The sequence below is a fragment of the Papio anubis genome, chromosome 20 (assembly GCF_008728515.1).
Source record: "Papio anubis isolate 15944 chromosome 20, Panubis1.0, whole genome shotgun sequence".
NCBI lineage: Eukaryota > Metazoa > Chordata > Mammalia > Primates > Cercopithecidae > Papio > Papio anubis.
Genome location: NC_044995.1, coordinates 21,518,472 through 21,540,847, shown reverse-complemented (window position 1 = coordinate 21,540,847; position 22,376 = coordinate 21,518,472). Strand labels below are relative to the sequence as shown.

The 22,376-nt window shown below is 43.5% G+C and overlaps 3 long non-coding RNA genes across 4 annotated transcripts; 1 reads left to right on the top strand and 2 right to left on the bottom strand.

Moving 5' to 3' along the window:
• Nucleotides 1–1,825: 1,825 nt before the first annotated feature.
• Nucleotides 1,826–8,852, bottom strand: LOC103880047. 2 transcript variants are annotated; one of them, XR_004180334.1, is made up of 3 exons: nt 8,768–8,852; nt 3,103–3,215; nt 1,826–2,094 (listed from the first exon to the last, which is right to left on the bottom strand). It is a non-coding gene; the product is annotated as an uncharacterized LOC103880047 (long non-coding RNA). The 2 variants fall into 2 exon arrangements; XR_004180335.1 differs by having other exon boundaries at nt 8,752–8,791.
• A 22-nt stretch (nt 8,853–8,874) lies between these two features.
• LOC116271671 lies at nt 8,875–15,935 on the bottom strand. Its single transcript, XR_004180336.1, has 3 exons — nt 15,849–15,935; nt 13,766–13,936; nt 8,875–8,914 (listed from the first exon to the last, which is right to left on the bottom strand). It is a non-coding gene; the product is annotated as an uncharacterized LOC116271671 (long non-coding RNA).
• Nucleotides 15,936–16,301: 366 nt separating this feature from the next.
• LOC103880048 lies at nt 16,302–19,400 on the top strand. The gene is made up of 2 exons (XR_640905.4): nt 16,302–17,431; nt 18,690–19,400. It is a non-coding gene; the product is annotated as an uncharacterized LOC103880048 (long non-coding RNA).
• The last annotated feature ends 2,976 nt before the right edge of the window (nt 19,401–22,376 follow it).

Below are 22,376 nucleotides of genomic sequence, written 5' to 3'. Positions count from 1 at the left end.
CCTTTAAGGAAATCAACATGGGTACCATACCCATTCCCCATCTGTTATCATCCTGTCTCTCCCTGCAATGTTAACAGCTGTTTCCCTTTGAGAAACCTGCCAGTCCCTGAAAACCCTTCATACTTAACCTCTACTGCAGCCCTAGAACCCGATGGCAGCACAACTCATTCAGCTTTTGGGAACCAGACACTCCCATGTCCACTTTGGCATCAATGTCAGCATTCAGCCAGCCCATGGTGATACCTCGGGTGTTTTACCCATTGGTGTGGCCACTGTTATTCTTGCCATGAAATGCTACCAGAAAGCACAACACTGAGGACTGTTGCTCATTTCTTGCTGATGCCAATCCAAACCAATTTGTATTTGTGGGATCTGAAGCCCTTATGGATAGTAAAATCTTTGGGGTCATTGGGTCTACCACCCAGAGTCTGCCACCACATCTGGATCACTTAGTTTTGGAGCAAAATGACTGGGGGACAGCCAGTACCATAGCTCATGATGGGGGAGGCTTAGACCTGAGCACCAGGGTCCTGTCAGCCCTGATGCACCCCTGCTGCAACTGGGGAAGACAGCACTGCTAAGAACAAATCAAATCTGTCCTGGGAAACACTTTCCTTCCCAACTGTAGTTAGAGCACCTGGTACCGGCCCAGCCAAAACACACCTACCACTACTGGAAGATTCGTCAGCACTGAGAAAGAGTGTTTCAGAAGACATGGCTGTTTCCCCTTTTGTTCAGATCACCTGGGACCTGTCTAGCCAGAGCACTTGTGTTCCAGTGGAAGGGACCAGCACCACACCTGTGCTGAGATCCTTCTCTTCCTGCCCCCAGTCAAGCCACCTGGGGCACACCTAACTAAAGTACACCTGTTGCAGTCTAAGGGACCAGCACTGCATCTATGCTTGGATGCCGTTACGTTCCTACCTATAGCCAGAACACCTGAATCCCACCTGTCCAGGGCACATGTGTTGCAATGGAAGGGGCCAACATCATAACTATTTTTGAAAAGTCTTCTCTTCCTGCATATGGTCTAAGTATTGGGGCCCACCTGGCCAGAGCAAACCTGCTGGAGATACCTGCACCACTGAGAAGAAATGCGTGCCACGTGATATATCTGTTCATTCCTTCCATCAGACACGTAGGGCCCACCTGTGCTGTTTGAATGGCTGGCATTTCACCTGTGATTGGAGATGCTACTGGCAGAGGACCTGGGGTACACAGTCTGGAGCACAGGCGATACTCTGGAAGGAGGCAGCCCCATTTCTGTGCTCCAGGGTATCTGTATGCTCACCGTCATTCACCGCTGCTGGCGTGGTCATGCTCAGGGCACATCTGATACAGTCTCACAGGAGAACACTATGCATACACTTTTCGGGAGACACTTCTATTCCTGCACCCACTCAGAATACCTGGGCTCTATCTAGACAAAGTAGCCCTTTGACTTGGTGTAGTGAACACCACTGAGAAAATACCTAGTTATGGGCCAGTTTTCCATTAGTCTTAGACTGGCAGTACCCCTTGCTGCCTATAGCTATCCCCTTTTGTCTTGCCCATTTGCCTTAACAAGCCCCATTCTTTCTTTCCCAGATTGCTATACAAATATAATATAATGTAATATAATATAATGTAATATAATATAATATAGACTTGTTCTTGTTCATTAATCCTGTGCTAAGCTTCAGCACTTTTGCTCCATCTTTCAGAGCAAATGTATCTCCAGCGTGAGCATAGAAGCAGCAGTCCTGCTTAAGGCACCTTTGTCACCTGCCCAGGCTTCCTTTGGAGACCGAAGTTTGGGATCACCAACTCGTTCATTTTCTTCTAGTGAAAGAAACAATATCTCATCAACTCTAAGCAAAAGCTATCCAGAAGTAGCTGGTAGTGGTGGGGGACCACAACTTGCCATAAATGGACCTTGCTCCATTAGGAAGAGGCTCCGCCTCTTCTAGTTATGTCAAACAAACTTAACCTGCCCTCTATTATCCTAAAGAAAGCTGGCAGCCCAACCCTTCAGGGTGTTTTGTATATATGTTAAAGGGTGTGGGTTCAGATGAGGCTGGTCAGAAGTCAACACACTGGCCTTGAGGCAGTCTACTGTGGAAAGAAGAAAAAGATCAGTAAGTATCCACCACACCACACCCAGTTTCAACTATCAGTCTGGTAGAACCAAGCTATGGGTCAGTTTTCCTCCCGTCTTACACTGGCAGGACCCCCTGCTGCCTGTAGCTGCCTCCTTTTGTCTGGCCCATTTGCCTCAATGGGCCCTTTTCTTTCTTTCCTAGACTGATAAACACACACACACACACACATTATATATATGTGCATATGTATATATACACACACATACACATTATGTGTATGTATACATATATACATCGTGTGTATATATATATAGAGAGAGAATGCCTTGTTTTTGTTCATTGATCCTCTCTGCTCACATGTCTTTGCTCTTTTACTCAATTGTGGAAGAAAAATTGACTTCTATAAGTGGTGCTGTGTTGAGGCAGAAACAACTTTTCAAAGTTCTGTGGCTCAGCAAATAGGATGTGGCATAGCCACACTTTACAACTGCACAGGCTGACATCTGACATCTCTGTGTTTTGATGTAAGGGATAGCAGCCATGAGGAAGAGAAGCTCAAAGGAGGAAGGGATGGGTGACCCTCCCTTGCCTTTTCCCTCTTTGCTTCTCTTCCATCACTCTGATTTGGTCATAGGCTAGACCACCCCTGATGTGTGTAAGGGAAACAAACTTAACAAATTTGGTCTTTTGAAAATAATTAAATGTCTCCTTTGTGTCTTTCTCTTTCATTTAGACGTAAGAAAATCATCCCCACATATTCACACCTTGACTAGAGAGGATAGGTATGGCATAGAGGCCCTTATGTCTAGAAGAAAAAAAGGAAGAAAAAGCTCATGGCTCCTTTGTGATTATTGGAAATTTTAAGTCTAGGATGTCACATATTATATAGAAGTGTTTTCATGCTCCATGAAAATTCAGAAAAGATTATTTTTTCAAGAAAATACCTAGATAAGGTCTATTTGGAAAAGTAATTGGTCTGGCTCTAGTATAAAACCCTAAAATAGCAAATTACAGTCCTTACCATTTTATCCAAATCTAGCTGTCTGTGGAGTCCTGCTGTGTCTCTACTAGACTTAATTCCTGAAAATACAATCTTTCCTAAGATAATTCATCGTTCAGGAGAACCAGCTGAAGCTGGGGGGAAAAGAAAAATATAAGCATTTCACTTAGCTTACACATATTATTTTACTAAATGTTTATTCAGAGTTGATTCTACACTAGACATTGTGCTTGAGCCTAGTGACATATAGCTGAAAGGCATCTATTGCCTCAAAGGAATTTACAATATAGTAGGAGTGATGGGTGAATATATCAAAAGTAAAATTGGAGGGGTTACTAGTAGGGATATGGGAGCAGTAAGAACACTAAACTAAGAATATCATTTCTTCAGAAACTAACAGAACTAGACTAACAACAATGAAAAAAAAATAGTAAATCCTTCCCTATCGATAGTTACTTTAAATATAAATAGATTAAATTTCTCAATCAAAAGACACAGAGTAGCTGGATGGATAAAAAGAGTTACCGCCGGGTGCGGTGGCTCACACCTGTAATCCCAGCACTTTGGGAGGCCGAGGCAGGCGGATCACGAGGTCAGGAGATCGAGACCACGGTGAAACCCCGTCTCTACTAAAAATACAAAAAATTAGCTGGGTGAGGTGGCGGGCGCCTGTAGTCCCAGCTACTCAGGAGGCTGAGGCAGGAGAATGGCGTGAACCCGGGAAGCAGAGCTTGCAGTGAGCCGAGATTGCGCCACTGCACTCCAGCCTGGGCGACAGAGCAAGACTCCATCTCAAAAAAAAAAAAAAGAATTACCCAACTACATTCTGTTTACAGGAAACTCACTTTAGATTTAAGGACATACATCGTTTGAAATTGAATGAATGAAAAAAGATATTCCATGCAAATAGTAACCAGAAGTGCGTCAGGTGGCTACACCTATATTGGACAAAATAGACTTTAAGTCAAAAACTACCGTAAGAGACAGAGAAGGACATTATATAATGATACATGGGTCAATTCATCAGGAAAATATAACAATTATAAATATATATGAACCAAACATAAGAACACCAAAATATATAAAGCAAATATTGACAGGACTAAAGGGAGAAATAGACAATAATAGGAGACTTCAATTCCTGACTTTCTGTATGGATAGAAAGAACATGCAGACAGAAGATCAATTATAAACAGAAGTTAGTAAACAGAAGACTTAAACAACACTGAAGACCAAATAGACCTAACAGGCATATACAGAACATCTCACTCAATAGCAACAGAATACACATTATTCTCAAGCCCACATAAAATATTCTTGGGAATAGATCAATTACAATTTTATCTAGATCTGGCTGGCTCTCAAGTCCTGCTGTCTCCACTAGACTTAATTCCTGAAAATACAGTCTTTTCTAAGATAATTCACAGTTTAGGAGAGCCAGCTGAAGCTGAGGGGAAAAGGTCAGATAACAAATTTAAGAAGATCATATCAAGTATCTTATCTGAGCCAAATGGAATGAAACTAGAAATCAACACCAGAAGGGAAACTGGAAAATTCACATATATGTGGAAATTGAACATTGAAGAGGAGAGTACACTTCCAAACTCATTTTATGAGGCCAGCACTACCCTGACACCAATGCCAAAGATAGCACAAGAAAAGAAGACTATTGGCCAATATCCCTGATGAACACAGATGTGAAAATCCTTAGCAAAATATTAGCTAATTGAATTTAACAGCACATTAAAATAATCAGGTACCATAATCAAGTGGGATTTATCCCTGAGATGCAAGTATGGTTCAATATATGAAAATCAATTAATGTGATTTACTGTATTAACATAATCAAGGATAAAAATCATTTTATGTGGCTCTGAAACCCAATGGCAGCACAACTCCATCAGCTTTTGGAAATTGGAATATGCAGAAAAGGCATTTGATGAAATTTAACACCGTTTCGTAAGAAAAAATATCTCAACAAATTAGGTTAGACGGGATGTATCTCAACACAGTAAAGGCCAATAGGAAAAGGCCATAGCTAACATACAGTCAACAGTGAAAAACTAAAAGCTTTTCTTCTAAAATTAGGAACAAGGCAAGGACTCCTGCTCTTACTACTTCCATTTAACTTACTACTGGAAGTCCTGGCCAGAGCAATTAAGCAAGTAAAATAAATAAAAGGCATCCAAATTAGAAAGAAAGATGTAAAATTGTCTGTTTGCAGATGATATGATCGTACATATTGAGAATTCTAAAGAATCCATAAGAAAACTGAGAACTCAGCCCGGGCACGGTGGCTCACACCTGTAATTCCAGCATTTTGGAAGGCCTAGGTGGGCAGACCATGGGGTCAGGAATTCAAGACCATCCTGGTCAACATGGTGAAACTCCATCTCTACTAAAAATACAAAAATTAGCTGGGTGTGGTGGCGGGTACCTGTAATCCCAGCTACTTGGGAGGCTGAGGCAGGAGAATCGTTTGAACCCGGGAGGAGGCAGAGGTTGCAGTGAGCCAAGATTGCACCGTTGCACTCTAGCCTGGGAGACAAGGTGAGACTCTCAAAACAAAACAGCTGGGCATGGTGGCTCATGCCTGTAATCCCAGCACTTTGGGAGGCCAAGGCAGGCGGATCATAAAGTCAAAAGATCGAGACCATCCTGGCCAACATGGTGAATCCCTGTCTCTACTAAAAATACAAAAAAAATTAGCTGGGCATGGTGGTGCGTGCCTGTAGTCCCAGCTTCTCAGGAGGCTGAGGCAGAAGAATCACTTGAACCTGGAAGGTGGGGGTTGCAATGAGCGGAGATCACGCCATTGCACTCCAGCCTGGGCAACAGAGCGAGACTCCATCTAAAAAAAAAAATACTGTTCAAAAAAGCAGAATTCAGAAAATGAAAAGGTAAACCTTAACAAGAAAAAATATTTGCAAAATATGTGTCTAACAAAAGACTGCTACAACTCAATTATAAAATATCAGGCCATTGAATAAAAATTGGCAAACTTTTAGCTATACTGACCAAGATAAAAGGAGAAAAGATTCAAATTACCAAAATCAGAAATGAAAGAGGAAACGTTACTACCAACACTATAGAAATTAAAAGAACTATAAAGGAATACTAGTGCAATTTTATACCTAGAAATTCTATAATTTGGGTGAAATGGACAAATCCCTAGAATCATAGAAACTATGAAAGCTAACTTGAGAAGAAATAGGATCATCTAAATAGGCATACAACAAGTGAGGAGTAATTAATTCATAATCAAAAAACCACCCACAAAATATTCCAGTTCCAGGCCAGGAGCAGTGGCTCATCCCTGTAATCCCAGCACTGTGGGAGGCTAAGGCAGGCAGATCACTTGAGGTCAGTAGTTCAAGACCAACCTGGCCAGCATGGTGAAACCTATCTCTACTAAAAATACAAAAAAAAAAAAAAAAAAATTAGCCAGGTGTGGTGGTGCATGCCTGTAGTCCCAGCTACTCAGGAGGCTGAGAAAGGAGAATCGCTTGAACCCAGGATGCGGAGGCTGCAGTGATCCAAGATCACTCCACTGCACTGCACTCCAGCCTTTAGAGCAAGACTCCATCTAAAAAAAAAAAAAACCTTCCAGGTCCAGATGGCTGAATTTTGTTAAACATTTAACAAAGAATTAATACCAATTCTTTGTGAACTGTTCATTTTATGGACAGTTAACTCATTTTATGAAACCAGTATTACCTTGATACCAAAACAAGACAAAGACATCATAAAAAGAGAAAAGTACAGACCAATATGATTCTTATAAATATGGATGCAAAACTCTCAACAGAGTACTAGTAAACAAAGCCCAACAATATATAAAAAGAATGTATGCCAGCAATGCAAGGTTGGTTTAACATCCAAAAATAAACTATTGTAATACATAATATCAGTAGAACAAAAAACAAATCATATGGTCATTTCAACACATGCAGAAGAAGCATATCACAAAATTCAACATCTTTTCATAATAGTAATTTTTAAATTATTTTTATTTTTCAATATAGAGATGGAGTTTTGCCATGTTGCCCAGGCTGGTCTCAAACTGCTGAGCTCAAGTGATCTGCTGGCCTTGGCCTTCCAAAGTGCTAGGATTGCAGGTATGAGCCATCATGCCTGGCCATAATAATAATTTTTTAAAACTCAACAAAGTAGTAATAAAAATGAACTTCCTCAACCTGATAACAGCAAGTACAAAAAACCCACAGCAAACATCATAATGACTAAAGTTGGATGCTTTCCCTCTAAGTTTAAGAACAAGATTATAGGCTGGGCATAGTGGCTCATGTCTGTAATCCTACCACTTTGGGAGGTTGAGGCAGGCAGATTGCTTGAGCCCAGGAGTTCGAGACCAGCCTGGGCAACATGGCAAAACCCTGTCTCTACAAAAATTACAAAAAAATTAGCCAGGTGTGGTGGTGGGCACCTGTAGTCCCAACTACTTGGGAGGCTGAGGTGGGAGGATCACCTGAGCCCAGGAGGTCAAGGCTGTGGTAAGCTGTAATTATGCCACTGCATTCCAGACTGGGTGACAAAGTAAGACTCTGTCTCAAAAAACAAACAAACCAAACGAAACAAAAAAACAAGATTATAATGTCTACTCTCATCACTTTTATTTATTATTGTACTTGAGTCTGTAGCTAGGGAAATTTGCAGATTAGAGTTATTTTGTGGGAAATGTCCAAAAGAATCCAGTGAAAAATCTATTAGAACTAATAAACTAGTTCAGCAGTATTATATAAATTGATATATAAAAATCAATTGTATTTGTATACACTTGCAATGAATCATCCAAAACTAAAATTAAGTAAACAATTTCATTTACAGTAACATAAAGAATAAAACATTTAGGAATAAATTTAACAAAAATTTTCAATATGTACTCTGAAAACTACAAAACATTGTTTAAAGAGAGTCAAAAATATCTACAGAATAGGAAAAAGAATGCACATTCACGAATAAGAAGGCTTGATATTGTTAAGATGACAATATTCCCCAAACTGATCTACAGATTCAATGCAGACTCTAGCAGAATCCCAGCTGACCACTTTGTAGAAAGTGATAAGCTGATTGTAAAATTCATATGGAATCGCAAGGAACCCTAAGTAGCCAAACAGTTTGAAAAAGAAAAACAGCCGGGCATGGTGGCTCACGCCTGTGATTCCAGCACTTTGGGAGGCCAAGGCGGGCAGATCACCTGAGGTCAGGAGTTCGAGACCAGCCTGACCAACATGGCGAAATCCCATCTCTACTAAAAATACAAAAACTAGGCCAGATGTGGTGGCTTATGCCTGTAATCGCAGCACTTTGGGAGGCCAAGGCAGGCGGATCACAAGATCAAGAGGTCGAGACCATCCTGGCCAACATGGTGAAACCCCATCTCTACTAAAAATATAAAACTTAGGCAGGTGTGGTGGCACGTGCCTATAATCCCAGCTACTGGAGAGGCTGAGGCAGGAGAATTGCCTGAATCACGGAGTTGAGGTTGCAGTGAGCCGAGATCACGCCACTGCACTCCAGCCTGGGTGACAGAGTGAGACTCCATCTCAAAAAAATAAAAAAAAGAAAGAGAAAGAAAAAGAAGGAAGGAAGGAGGGAAGGAGGGAAGGAAGGAAGGAAGGAGAAAACCAAAGTAGGAGAATTCACACTTACTGATTTCAAAACTTACTGCAATGGGCCAGGCATGGTGGCTCATGCCTGTAATCCCAGCACTTTGGGAGGCCAAGGTGGGAGCATTGCTTGAAGCTGGGAGGTCAAGGCTGCAGTGAGCCATGCTCATATTACTGCACCCCAGCCTGGATGACACAGCAAGACCCTGTCTCAAAAAAAAACAAAAAAGAAAACAAAAGTTATTGCAATATAATGGTAATCAAGACTGTGTGGTGTTGGCACAAGGATAGACATATAGATCAATAAAATAGAATTGAGTGTCTACAATTGCATGAAATAAACCCATAAATCTTCTGTTCGATTTTTTAATTATTTCAATCATTTTGTTACATTTCTCTGATAAATTTCTGAATTGCTTTTCGGTATTATCTTGGAAATCACTGTATGATTTCCTTAAATCAAAACTGCTGGTTTGAATTCCTGATCATAGAGCTTGCCTATTGTCATCTTGCTAGGATTGGTCACTGGCTCTTTACTTTGTCCTTTTGGGGAGGTCATGGTTCCCTGTCTGCTATTGTTTCTTATGGATCTATATCTATGTCTTTGCACTGAAGGATGTGTTAGTTATTCCAGCTTTCTCTGTCTGGTTTGTTTTTGTTTTTCTTAGATATGTTTGCTTAGAGATTCTTTGCAGTTTATCTGTTGAGTATCTTTTTCATTAGGTCACTCTTTCCTTTATGGTGCTAGGTGGCACCTTAAGCCCAGGTGTGTCTTTGCCCTAGCAAACATTTTGAGATCTGCCCATCCTGAATGAGGGAGTCCCAAAGGGGCTACCCTGGCAGGGTAGGAAGGCTGGCTAGGGGTTTCTGCCCAGGAGACCCTCTCATCTGAGTTCTGGGATATTGCTGGTGATTATCTTTGTGCTGGATATTTGTTTCTGTTTTCTTGGTGAGAGTGAAGCCAGCTTGCTTCTACTCCACCATTTTGGACCTAGTACCAGTGCAAAACCCATATATCTTTGGTCAACTGATTTTTTAATAAAGGTGCTAAGACCATTCAATGAGGGAAAAGTAATCTTTCAACAAATAGTGCTGGGGCAACTGGATAGTCACATGCAAAAGAATAAAGTTGGACCATTGCCTTGCACCGTATACAAAAATTAACTCAATGTGAATTGACTACATAAATTAAGAGTTAAAACTATAAAACTCTTAGAAGAAAACATATAGAAAAAGCTTCATGACATTGATTTTGGGAATGGTTTCTTAGACATGGCAGCAAATAAAAAGCAAAAGAAAAACTAGATAAATTTTTTCCTACATCAAAATGAATAACTTTTGTACTTCAAAAGATACCATCGCCGGGCGCGGTGGCTCACGCCTGTAATCCCAGCACTTTGGGAGGCCGAGGCTGGCGGATCACAAGGTCAGGAGATCAAGACCATGGTGAAACCCCGTCTCTACTAAAAATACAAAAAATGAGCCGGGCGCGTTGGCGGGCGCCTGTAGTCCCAGCTACTCGGGAGGCTGAGGCAGGAGAATGGCGTGAACCCAGGAGGCGGAGCTTTCAGTGAGCCAGGATCGCGCCACTGCACTCCAGCTTGGGTGACAGAGCGAGACTCCGTCTCAAAAAAAAAAAAAAAAAAAAAGATACCATCAAGAAATTGAAAATAAAACCCATAGAATGGGAAAAAAAATTTGCAAATCATATATGTGGTAAGAGGCTTGTATTCATAATGTATAAATAACTCTTACAACTCAATAATAAAAGATAAAAACCTATTTTAAAATAAGCAAAGGATACGAATAGACATTTCTCCAAAGAAGACATACAAATGGTCAATTTGCAAACAAAAAGATGGTTAGCAACATTAGTCATTAGAGAAATACAAATCAAAACCACAATGATGTGTCATTTCATACCCACGAGGATGGCTAGAATCAAAAAGTCAAATAAGCAAAAACCTGGGGAAATTTGAACCTGGAACCTCGAACACTGTTGGTGGGAATGTTGAATGGGGTAGCCACTTTGGAAAACAACCTGTCAGTTTCTCAAACTATCAAAAAGAGTTACTGTATTACCTAGTAATTCTACTTCGAAGCATGTACCCAAGATAAATGAAAGCAACCCATGCCCACACAAAAACTTGTATATGAGTGTTTGCAGCATTATTCATAATGGCTGAAAGGTAGAAACAATCCAAAGTGATAAATGGGTAAAAGAAAGTGGTACATCCGGCCGGGCGCGGTGGCTCAAGCCTGTAATCCCAGCACTTTGGGAGGCCGAGACGGGCGGATCACAAGGTCAGGAGATCGAGACCATCCTGGCTAACACGGTGAAACCCCGTCTCTACTAAAAAAAAATACAAAAAACTAGCCGGGCGAGGTGGCAGGCACCTGTAGTCCCAGCTACTCGGGAGGCTGAGGCAGGAGAATGGCGTAAACCCAGGAGGTGGAGCTTGCAGTGAGCTGAGATCGGGCCACTGCACTCCAGCCTGGGCCACAGAGCAAGACTCCGTCTCAAAAAAAAAAAAAAAAACAAAAAAAAAAAAAAAAAAAAAGAAAGTGGTACATCCATATAACAGAATGTTATTCGGTCATAAAAACACATATTTGGCCATAAAAACATCCATGCTACAGCATGGATGAGTCTTAAAAGCATTATGCCAAGTGAAAAAAGCCAGACACGAAAGACCATATATCATATGGTTCCATTTATATGAAATGTCCGGAACAGGGGATCCATAGAAACAGAAAACAGATCAGTGGCTTCCAGGGGTTGAAGGATACAGACTCGTAGCTGAAAAGTAGAGGATTTTCTTGAGATGATAAAAGGTTCTAAAATTGACTCTGGTGATGGTTGTACATATCTATGAATATATTACAAAACATTGAATTATACACTTTGAGTAAATTATATGGCTATGTGAACTACATCTCAATAAAGTATAAAAACAAAACAAGAATTACCAATATCATGAATAAAAATGGGGCATGAATGCAGATCTGAAAGATATTAAAGGAACAAAAAGGAACTAAAAATATCTTTCCAAAAAGAAAACAGCAGGTCTTAATGATTTTAATGGTGAATTCTATGAAACATATAAGAAAGATGTTTTACCAGCATTAAACATAGTCTTTCAGAGAATAGAGAAAGCAATTTTTCCTGACTCATTCTGTGTAACTGACATTACCCTAATATAAAAACCGAGCAAGAAAGGGATACAACAGATTAATAAACCTCATGAACATAGACATAAAATTCTTTTTTTTTTTTTTTTTTTCTTCTCACTCTGTCACCCAGGCTGGAGTGCAGTGGCGTGATCTCAGCTCACTGCAACCTCTGCCTCCCAGGTTCAAGCAATTCTCCTGTCTCAGCCTCCCAAGTAGCTGGAACTACAGGCATGTACTACCACACCCAGTTAATTTTTGTATTTTTAGTAGAGACGGGGTTTCACCATATTGGTCAGGCTGGTCTCGAACTCCTGACCTCAGGTGATCCAACCGCCTCAGCCTCCAAAAGTGCTGGGATTACAGGCGTGAGCCACTGCCCCCAGCTGACATAAAATTCTTTCACAACATCTTTGGGAATTAAATTCAACCAAATAGAAAAGAATGACCTAGCATGACCAAGTGGGGTTTGTTCCAGATATGTAAGGTTGGTCTAACACTCAAAATTTAAAATGTAATTCACCATATTAAGAGAACAAACAAAAAGTCATATGATTATCTCAATAGCTTTGGACAAAGTAATTGAAAAAAAAGTTTTAATTCTGAATATCAATCCCTTCTCAAATATATGATTTACAAGTATTTTTTCCAATTGCCTGGGTTGTCTTTTCACTCTGTTAGATAGTGTCTTTTGATGCACAGAACTTTTTTGCATCATGTATTTTTTTGTGGCCTGGCACATTTGTTTTTGTAGTTACGGCAAGAGTTCTTAGATTAATTTTTTTTTTTTTTTTTGAGACGGAGTCTTGCTCTGTCACCCAGGCTGGAGTGCAGTGGCCGGATCTCAGCTCACTGCAAGCTCCTCCTCTCGGGTTCACGCCATTCTCCTGCCTCAGCCTCCCGAGTAGCTGGGACTACAGGCACCCGCCACTTCGCCCGGCTAGTTTTTTGTATTTTTTAGTAGAGACGGGGTTTCACCGTATTAGCCAGGATGGTCTCGATCTCCTGACCTCGTGATCCGCCCGTCTCGGCCTCCCAAAGTGCTGGGATTACAGGCTTGAGCCACCGCGCCCGGCCGAGTTCTTAGATTAATTTTAATACACCTTTGACTCCAGACACAATAGCTCACAACCAATCATTACTTAATTTATAAAAACATCTTTTCTATGACAACATGGGTTTCAAGGAATAGTTTTATTTTTCTTTCCAACTTTTATTTTAGGTTTAGGGGAGTACATATGCAGATTTGTGACATGGGTTGAAAAAATTTAACACCTCTTTCAAAAAATTTCACAGTATAGAAAGAATTGGAGAGAACAGCCTTTACATGATAAAGCACATCTATAAAAGCCTTAAATTAATAGCACACTGAGCACTTCCCCCGCTCCCCACTCCCATCAGGAGTTGGAAAGGTTATCTGTTGTCTCCACTTGTATTGAACATTTTACTGGAGATCATAGTAACGGTAAAAGGTAAGAAAAATAAAATCATACAGATTAAAAAGAAAAAGGTGTCTTTATGCATAGAAAACATAATTGTATATGTAGAAAACACTACCCGATATACAAAGAAATTACAAGACATACGAAGGGAATATACTGAGGTGCCATATAAAAAAGCGATTACTTTTGCTGTATCCTGCTACATACCAATAGATAGATAGGCAAAGATATATACGTGCATGTATATACACACATATATGTGAGCACATGCATATATATGCGTATATATATATAAATGTCTATCTATATGTACACACACACACACAAAATGCATACCATGATAGTGGAGTGGAAAAAGTTAAGTCATCCACTTAAGATGACGTTTAAGAAAGGTAAGTCATCCATTTCAACTAGGACCCTGAAAGTTGTCTATGAAATTATTACCAGAGATATTGGTGTCCATGGGGATAAGGCTTTTAAGCCAGGATAGATCCTGCACCCGTCATCTCATGTCCTTGCCCCCAGGAGGAGATGCCACACAAAACTGTGTAGGTAGCTGCAAAGCTCGGTTAGAAATGAAATGCTCAGTTTTGCTGTGCTGACAGTTGTTGGTCTCTGCAAACGTAGAAGATAAGAGAAATAAATAAAAGGCATACAGGTTGAAACAGAAGTAAAACTGACTTTATTCATACATGATGCATGGAAAATATATGTAGAAACCCCAAAGGAATCTGCACAAAAAAAAAAATCTACCAAAAATAAACAATGAATTTAGCAAGATCCCAATAATATAAGGTGTGTGTGTATATATGTGTGTGTGTATACAAGTACCATATATATACATATATATTTAATGCGCTTTCTGTGTTCTACTAATGAACTATTTGAAAATAATATTTGCGGGCCGGGCGCGGTGGCTCAAGCCTGTAATCCCAGCACTTTGGGAGGCCGAGACGGGTGGATCACGAGGTCGGGAGATCGAGACCATCCTGGCTAACACGGTGAAACCCCGTCTCTACTAAAAAAAATCCAAAAAACTAGCCGGACGAGGTGGCGGGCGCCTGTAGTCCCAGCTACTCGGGAGGCTGAGGCAGGAGAATGGCGTGAACCCGGGAGGCGGAGCTTGCAGTGAGCTGAGATCCGGCCACTGCACTCCAGCCTGGGCGACAGAGCGAGACTCCGTCTCAAAAAAAAAAAAAAAAAAAAAAAGAAAATAATATTTGCAAATCCCATAACATACTTAGGGATAAATTAGCAAAAGCCAAGTAAGACCTATACACAGAAAACTACAAAAGAGTAGCTGCAAACTTTCTCCATAAAGGGCCAGGGAGTAAATAATATAGGTTTTATAGGTCGCGTATGATCTCTGTCACATATTCTCTGGAATTTTCTGTTGTTTTTAAAGATCTTTTAAAGACATTAACATCATTCTTAGCTAACTGGCCTTATAAAAACAGGCTGTGAGTGGGGCATGGTGGCTCACACTCTTAATCCCAGCACTTTGGGAGGCCAAGGCGGGCGGATCATTTGAGGTCAGGAGTTTGAGACCAGCCTGACCAACATGGTAAAACCCATCTCTGCTAAAATACAAAAAGTAGCCGAGCGTGGTCACGGGCGCCTGTAATCTCAGCTACTCAGGAAGCTGAAGCAAGAGAATCACTTGAACTCGGGGGTGGGTGGAGGTTGCAGTGAGCCAAGATCATGCCACTGCACTCCAGCCTGGGTGACAGAGCGAGACTCCCCCTCAAAAATAAAAATAAAAAAGAAAATAAAACAGGCTATGGGCCACATTTGGCCCATGGGCTGAAATTTGCTGACCCTTGGTGTAAAACATTGCTGAGAAAAAATGTAAAAGATTGAAATATATGGAGATATATCCCATGAGATGGATTAGAAAAGTTAATATTGGTAAGTTTTACATTTTGGCCAAACTCTGAAATCTGTTCTGTGGAATTATTACGGAAGATCCTGGTCCCTTGGGGCACAAGGATGTTAAGCCAGGGTGAATCTTGCACCCGCCTGATGTGCCATCTTCTATGTTTGCTGAGACAGCTGTGTGGTTGGCTGCTGGGGTCCATTTGAAGAGAAAGGCCCTGTGGCCTATGCTGACAAGTGGAACTCCCTGCCCTACATCTTCTGAGGAAACTGGAACCCAGCCAAAGAAGACCTTCCAGTAGGCAGTGCCTGTGATCACTGTAGGTGTGCATGGTGCTAAGTACCCTACAGGCTATAAAAAATAGTAATGCACGATGCACACATGATAAGGCGGCATCACAGTACAGGTGGTTAAATTCAGGAACTCTGGAATCCGAGAGCCTGGGTCAAATCCTGGCAGGGCCACTACCACCTGTGTGAGCCAAGGAAGGTTCTAAAGTTTTACAAATGCTGTTTTACCAAATTTGCAAAATGAAGAGAACCTGCCTGCCAGGTAGAGCTATTGTGGGAAGCAACATCCAGGAAGGTCTGAGCACCTGGTCCCCAAGTCAGAAACCTTCACAGCCCAGATGGGGATGCCCTAAGTTCATACCCTTCTAGGCGACCACAGAGAAGTGCCGCCTGGCTCCAGGACTCGGAGAGGCGCTAGAGAGCTTCCTGGAGGAGGCGGCATCCTCCCATGCTACCTGCCTAGAGAGGAGAGAAGGGAAACTGGGTCCTCTGTGGCGGCTGCCTGAAAGGAAGCAGCTGGGGGCTCTTGCTCCCTGCCTGCGCTGGCGTCTTCTCCCCACGTTAGCCCAGGCCGGCTGCAGCGGCTGGGCTGCCTGGGCGGAGTCAGGAGACAGCACCGCCCGGCGCCTCCCCAGGCACCTTCCGTGTGAGCCAGCTCCCTACTGTGGGAGGATCTGGGGAGATCCCGCCTCCAGCTTTGGGCAAGGTCTGCCTCCAGAGTCCCCAGCGGCAAGGGCGGGCGCACCCAAGGGCACTGGTTGCCAAATCTCCCGCCCTCAGGCCAGGTGCCGAGCAAGCCTCTACAGTCCTGAACAATCCCCACTTAACGGCGGGGAGCCGCTGGGAGCCTAACGCTTGCAACCGAGTGAGCTCGAGTCCAGCTGGCATCGGACAGTTGGACCTCCCCGTTGGCCCTTTGTTGTATTTCTTCGCGCCCTGGGCTCGCGCAAGCGTTCTCTGCCGAGCGTTCCAACGGCCGCTCACCGGCATCTGGCTGAACAGGGTGCACTTCGCCTCGGAGTTCCCACTCCACTCCAAGGATCCAAGAGCGCACAAGCTGCTCTTCACGGGCAACTACCTCTGCAAGCTTCACCCCCGGCCCCGCCACGCCCCACAGGGTTCCCTGTCTGGTCTGGATCACCTCGCTCTCCCTGCGCCTCTCTCCTTGGCCTAGCTCGACAAGTGCTTCCCGCGATCCTGTGCCTCTACCCCTCGGTTTCGTCGCCGCTAAGGGGTGGTGGTGTCTGATCCATCAGGCTCTGCGCTCCTCCTTCGGATCCATCCTCAATGTCCAGGCAGGAATCTCACATGAAGCCGGTGCTGTCTGCTGTTCACTCTAAGATGCTCAGCCACTCAGGACAGTTACGATCTGTCATCCAGGGCGCGAACCGACTCTCCTCCATTGCTATCTGAGTAGGCAGTCTCCTCTGTGAGGTCGGTCCCATCCTTACTGCCTAGATCCCTGCCCAGGAAGACTGAGATGAGGACCCTAGGAGAGAGCAGCCAGGCATAGTGAAGGTGAAGGATGAGTATAAATAGTGATCCCAGCGCGATCAGAGCAGCTCCCCTACCCCCACCCATCGCAGTGGGAGTGAGTCATCAGATCTATCCCCAAGACAAGGAAGTCCTAACTTCATTCCCTTGCAGTCCCGGGCCATTGAAGGGAAACCTCCACTCCAACCCCCGGAAGACGCCTTAGATGAGAAAGTGAAGAGATATTGTATGAGCTCATTCATCAAAAGCCATGCCAACACCAGCTCAGGCAGTACTGCTAGGGGTTTCCTACCTCTCTGGAGGTCCAGTTCTCTCTGAAGACAGAGAAGATGAAGGGAAGAAGGGTTTCAAACAGGAACTCTCAACCCACGTCTGCCAGTTGTAGACTCTGTAAACAAAGTTCCAACTCGCCTGCTGCTGCCACTGCCGCTGCTATTTTTTGAGGTCAAGGTGAGCTGCCCAACCTCTCCTAAGCTTTTTTGTATAGTCATTGGAGAAGATGTAGGCTTGAAGAAGAAAGCAGAGCCCCAGTCTAACCACATGTTCTTAGAAGAGAAATCAAGGCCCCTTCAGATAGCAGTGCAGTGCCCCTCAGCCTGCCCCTTCTTTCTTCCTGCTTGTTGCAGGGACAGCAGGCACCCCACCCTTGGCCATTTTCACCTTGTAGTTTGCTGATACTATCATGTTATCAGCCACTGACTTGGCTGTCCTGTCTTCCAGGCCCCCAGTCCCTTCTGCCCCTGTACTAGTCCTCACCCCATACACAGATCATTAAATGAAATGCCCATATCCTAACTCTCCTTTTTTTTTTTCTTTCTGTTCTTGTTTCTCCCCTTAGGTTCAATATCATTTTGGGAGTTCCCCTTTATGGGAATAAAAGCCATTTCCATTTCTGTCCCTCATCTGCAGATTTTTTTTTTTTTTTTTGGAGGGGGTACACTATTTATCCATCCCAGGCTGGAATGTAGTGGTGCAATCATGGCTCACTGCAGCCTCAAACTCCTGGGCTCAAGTCATCCTCCCACCTCAGCTGCCAGAGCAGCTAGGACTACAGGCATTATTTTTTTGTAGAGATGGAGTCTCGCTATGTTGCCCAGGCTGGTCTAGAACTCCTGCTTTCGAATGATCCTTGTGCATCAGCCTCTCAAAGTGCTGGGATTACAGATGTGAGCCACCATACCCAGCCCAGACCATTACTTTTTTTTTTTTTTTTTTTGAGACAAAGTCTCGCACTGTCACCAGGCTGGAGTGCAGTGGTGCGATCTTGGCTCACTGCAACCTCCACCTCCCGGGTTCAAGCGATTCTCCTGCCTCAGCCTCCAGAGTAGCTGGGACTGCAGGCGTGTGCCACCACACCCAGCTAATTTTTGTATTTTTAGTAGGCAGTCTTCTCTGTGAGGTCGATCCCATCCTTACTGCCTAGATCCCTGCCCAGGAAGACTTCACCATGTTGGCCAGGATGGTCTCTATCTCCTGACCTCATGATCCGCCTGCCTCGGCCTCCCAAAGCGCTGAGATTACAGGTGTGAGCCACCACGCCTAGCCTAGATCTCTACTTTTGACCTCACCACATCTCCTAACCCCTTGCCCTTTGCTTCAAGTCTACCTCCTGCAGATTTGAGTCATCTGTCAGTCTAGTCATCTAATCAGAATCTATCTAGTCATCTAATCAAAATTAATTCATTGTGGATTTTTCTTTTTCTTACAGATTCTTCCACCTGTATGCCCATCTTCACAGACCAGTCCATCACTGGTGCCTCAAGCATTTTCACTATTACAACCAGTAATCTGCAGACGTAACCTCAAGCATACTTTGTACTTTGGTATAAACTATATGGATACCAATCCTTTTTCACAGGTTTTCATCTCCTGGTCTCCCCTAGGATCCAGGATGAGTATTCCCCCATTTGACCAGTTCCATCCCAGTATGGAACAGATATCCCTTGTAAGGAATGCAGTCTCCACCAGCCCACCTGTTTTTATGGTCAACAGCCCTACCTGAATTTCCAACATTGCCTTTTGACCCAGGAAACACCTGTCAGCTGAAATCTAGGGTTCCTGACAGGCCTCAACAGGAAACCACTCTCTTCAATGCCCTATCTTTTCTGGCCCTCCTACCACTGCTTCTGCAGTCACTTCCACTATAGTAAGCAGACCCTCTTCAGACTGCCTTTGACTCTGATGAAATCAACATGGATACCATGCCCATTTCCCCATCTGCTATCTTCCTGTCTCTCCCTGCAACATTAACAGCTGTTTCCCTTTGAAGAACCTGGCAGCCCCCCAAAACCCTTCAAACTTAACCAATGACAGCACCTGTCAGCTTTTGGGAATTTGACTCCCCCATGTCCACCTTTGGCATCTGCTATGGTTTGAATGTGTCAACTAAATTTCGTGTATTAAAAACTCAATCCCCAAATTCCTATGTCAATATGTTTGAAGGTGGGGGCCTTTGGGAGGTAATGAGGATTAGATAAAGTCATCAGGGTGGACCCCTATGATGGGACTGGTAAGAGGAAGAGACACCTGAGCTGACAGGATCTTGCTCTTGCCATGTGATGTGCTCCATCATGTAATGACGCAGCAAGAAGGCCCTCACCAGATGCCGGCACTGTGCTCTTGAATTGCTATCAGAAGGGACAGTGCCATACATCTGGTTGGAGATAGATGACTTACGTACAAAGCCTATGACCTCAGTCAGAGTGCCTGGGGTTCAAGTGGGTGTAGCACATCTGTTGCAGGTGCAAATGTGTGTTTAAAAGTCCCCATATTCCTGTCTCCCAATCAGAGTAGTAAGGGCTCACCTGGACAAAGCACAGAGCTATAATGGGTAGAGACCACACCATACCTGTGCTTGTCTATATGTCTCTTTCTACAATGACTCAGATATTCCTGACCAGACCATATTTGTTGTAATCAGAGGGTATAAGAGCATATAATTTTAGGGAGCCACTCCTATTCTTGCCTTCAGTGAGAACACCCAGAGTCCATCCATTCAGAATAGCACCTTTGACTTTTTTTTTTTTTTTTTTTTTGAGATGGAGTCTTGCTCTGTTTCCCTGGCTGGAGTACAGTGGCATGATCTCGGCTCACTGTAACCTCCACCTCCCAGGTTCAAGCAATTCTCCCTGCCTCAGCTTCCGAGTAGCTGGTATTACAGGTGCCCACCAACACACCTGGCTAATTTTTGTATTTTTAGTACAAACAGGGTTTCAGAATGTTGGCCAGGCTGCTCTTGACCTCCTGACCTTGGGTGATCTGCCCACCTCAGCCTCCCAAAGTGCTGGGATTACAGATGTGAGCCACTGTGCTCAGCCCCCTTTCAGAACCATTGAGAAAATTCATGTGCTTGGAAGCATTTGTGTTCCTAGCTTTGGTCAGAGCAACTTCCTTTCTGGTGTGGACATGGCGAGCAACAGTCTTGCTTTTGGGGCACTTTTTTGCATGCTCAGGGCTCACTGGAGACAGAGATTTGGGGTGGCCAATTAATTTATTTTATTTGGTGAAAGAATGAGGATCTCACCAACTAAGGAGCAAAAGCTTCCTCTAGAAGCAGAGAGAGGCCACTATCAGTCATGAATAGACCTTACACTTTAGGACGGAGGCTCAGTCCCACCTAGAGATGTCAAACAAACCAAACCTGCTCTCTGTCCTGCTAAAGCAAGGTGGAAGCCCACACATTGTGAGGCAGATGAGACCAGTCAGAAGTCAACACACTGGAATCAAGCAGTTCCACTGTGGGGAGTAGAGAAAACTAGTTAGGTATCATTAACCATGCATCCCTGGCTTTGACTGTCAGCCTGCCAGACCTAACCCCTGGCCCAATTTTCCTGTCTTGAAACTAGAAGAAAAGAAAAAAAGAAAGTAGCAGGATGCTCCATGCTACCTACAGCTGTCTCATTTCCCATCACCCATTTGCCTTGGTGGGCCCTCACCTTTCTTTCCTCGATTATATATAAGATGGGATGACTTGTCCTTTCCTCCTCCCTCTGTGCTTCTCCCCCGACCATCTGACCTCAATGTAGGCCAGATATCCTGGACATGTGTTAGATGACTCTTGACAATTTTATCCTTTCAAAATGCTTAACTGGCCGGGGGGTGGTGGCTCAAACCTGTAATCCCAACCCTTTCGGAGGCCAAGGTGGGTGGATCACCTGAGGTCAGGAGTTCCAAGCAGCCCGGCCAACATGGTAAAACCCCATCTCTACTAAAAATACAAAAATTAGCCAGGAGAGGTGGTGCATGCCTGTAGTCCCAGCTATTCAGGAGGCTGAGGTAGGAGAATCACTTGAACCTAAGAGGTGGAGGTTGCAGTGAGCCAAGATTGCACCACTGCACTCCAGAGTGGGTGACAGAGCGAAACTCTGTCTTGAAAAAAATAAAAATGCTTAAACATCTGAAGTGTCTCTTTCTTTCACTTTGACTTAAGTCAATCATCCCAAACATTCATACTTGAACCAGAGAGAGTGGATGTGGTATCCAGGCTCCCGGGCCTGTAGAAACAAAGGAGCTAAAAGCTCGTACTCTGTAATTACTGAAAATGTTAAGCCTAGGTGAGCGTATTTTTCCATTTCATCTAGGAGAATATGTATATACACATATATATGACAGATATGCACAAATATCCTGTTTTTAGAAGCTGTTACCATGCTGCTTTAAAAAGAAATCATTATTTGGCCAGGAGTGGTGGCTCATGCCTGCAATCCCAGCACTTTGGGAGGCCGAGGTGGTCAGATCACGAGGTCAGGAGATTGAGACCATACTGGCCAACATGGTGAAACCCTGTCTCTACTAAAAATACAAAAATTAGCCTGGCATGGGGGCGCATGTCTGTAGTCCTAGCTACTTGGGAGGCTGAGGCAGGAGAATCACTTGAACCAGGAGGCAGAGGTTGCAGTGAGCCGAAATCGCGCTACTGCACTCCAGCCTGGTGACAAAGCAAGATTCCCATCTCAAAAAAAAAAAAAAAAAAAAAAAATCAAGGAAATGCCCAGATGAGACCTATTTGGAAAACTAACTAGGCTGGCTGTACTCTAAACCCCTAAAATATTACCCCACAAGTGCTACAATTTACAATTTCATCCAGATCTGGCTGATGGTAGAGCAGTTCTCATCTCTGCTAGACTTATGTGCTAAAGTAAAATATTTTCATATGCCAGAAGAACCATCAGAAGCTAGTGAAAGTGATGCATACAAGCATTTCCTCAGCTCCTTACATATTAGTTTATAAAACAGTTATGATTCTACATGAGAGTCTTTCTCAGGCCTTACTCATATTGAGTTCAAAGACATCTCTTAGCCAGGCACAGTGACACATGCCTATAACCCCAGCACTTTGGGAGGCTGAGGCAGGAGGATCACTTGAGGCCAGGAGCCGGAGACTAGCCTGGGAAAC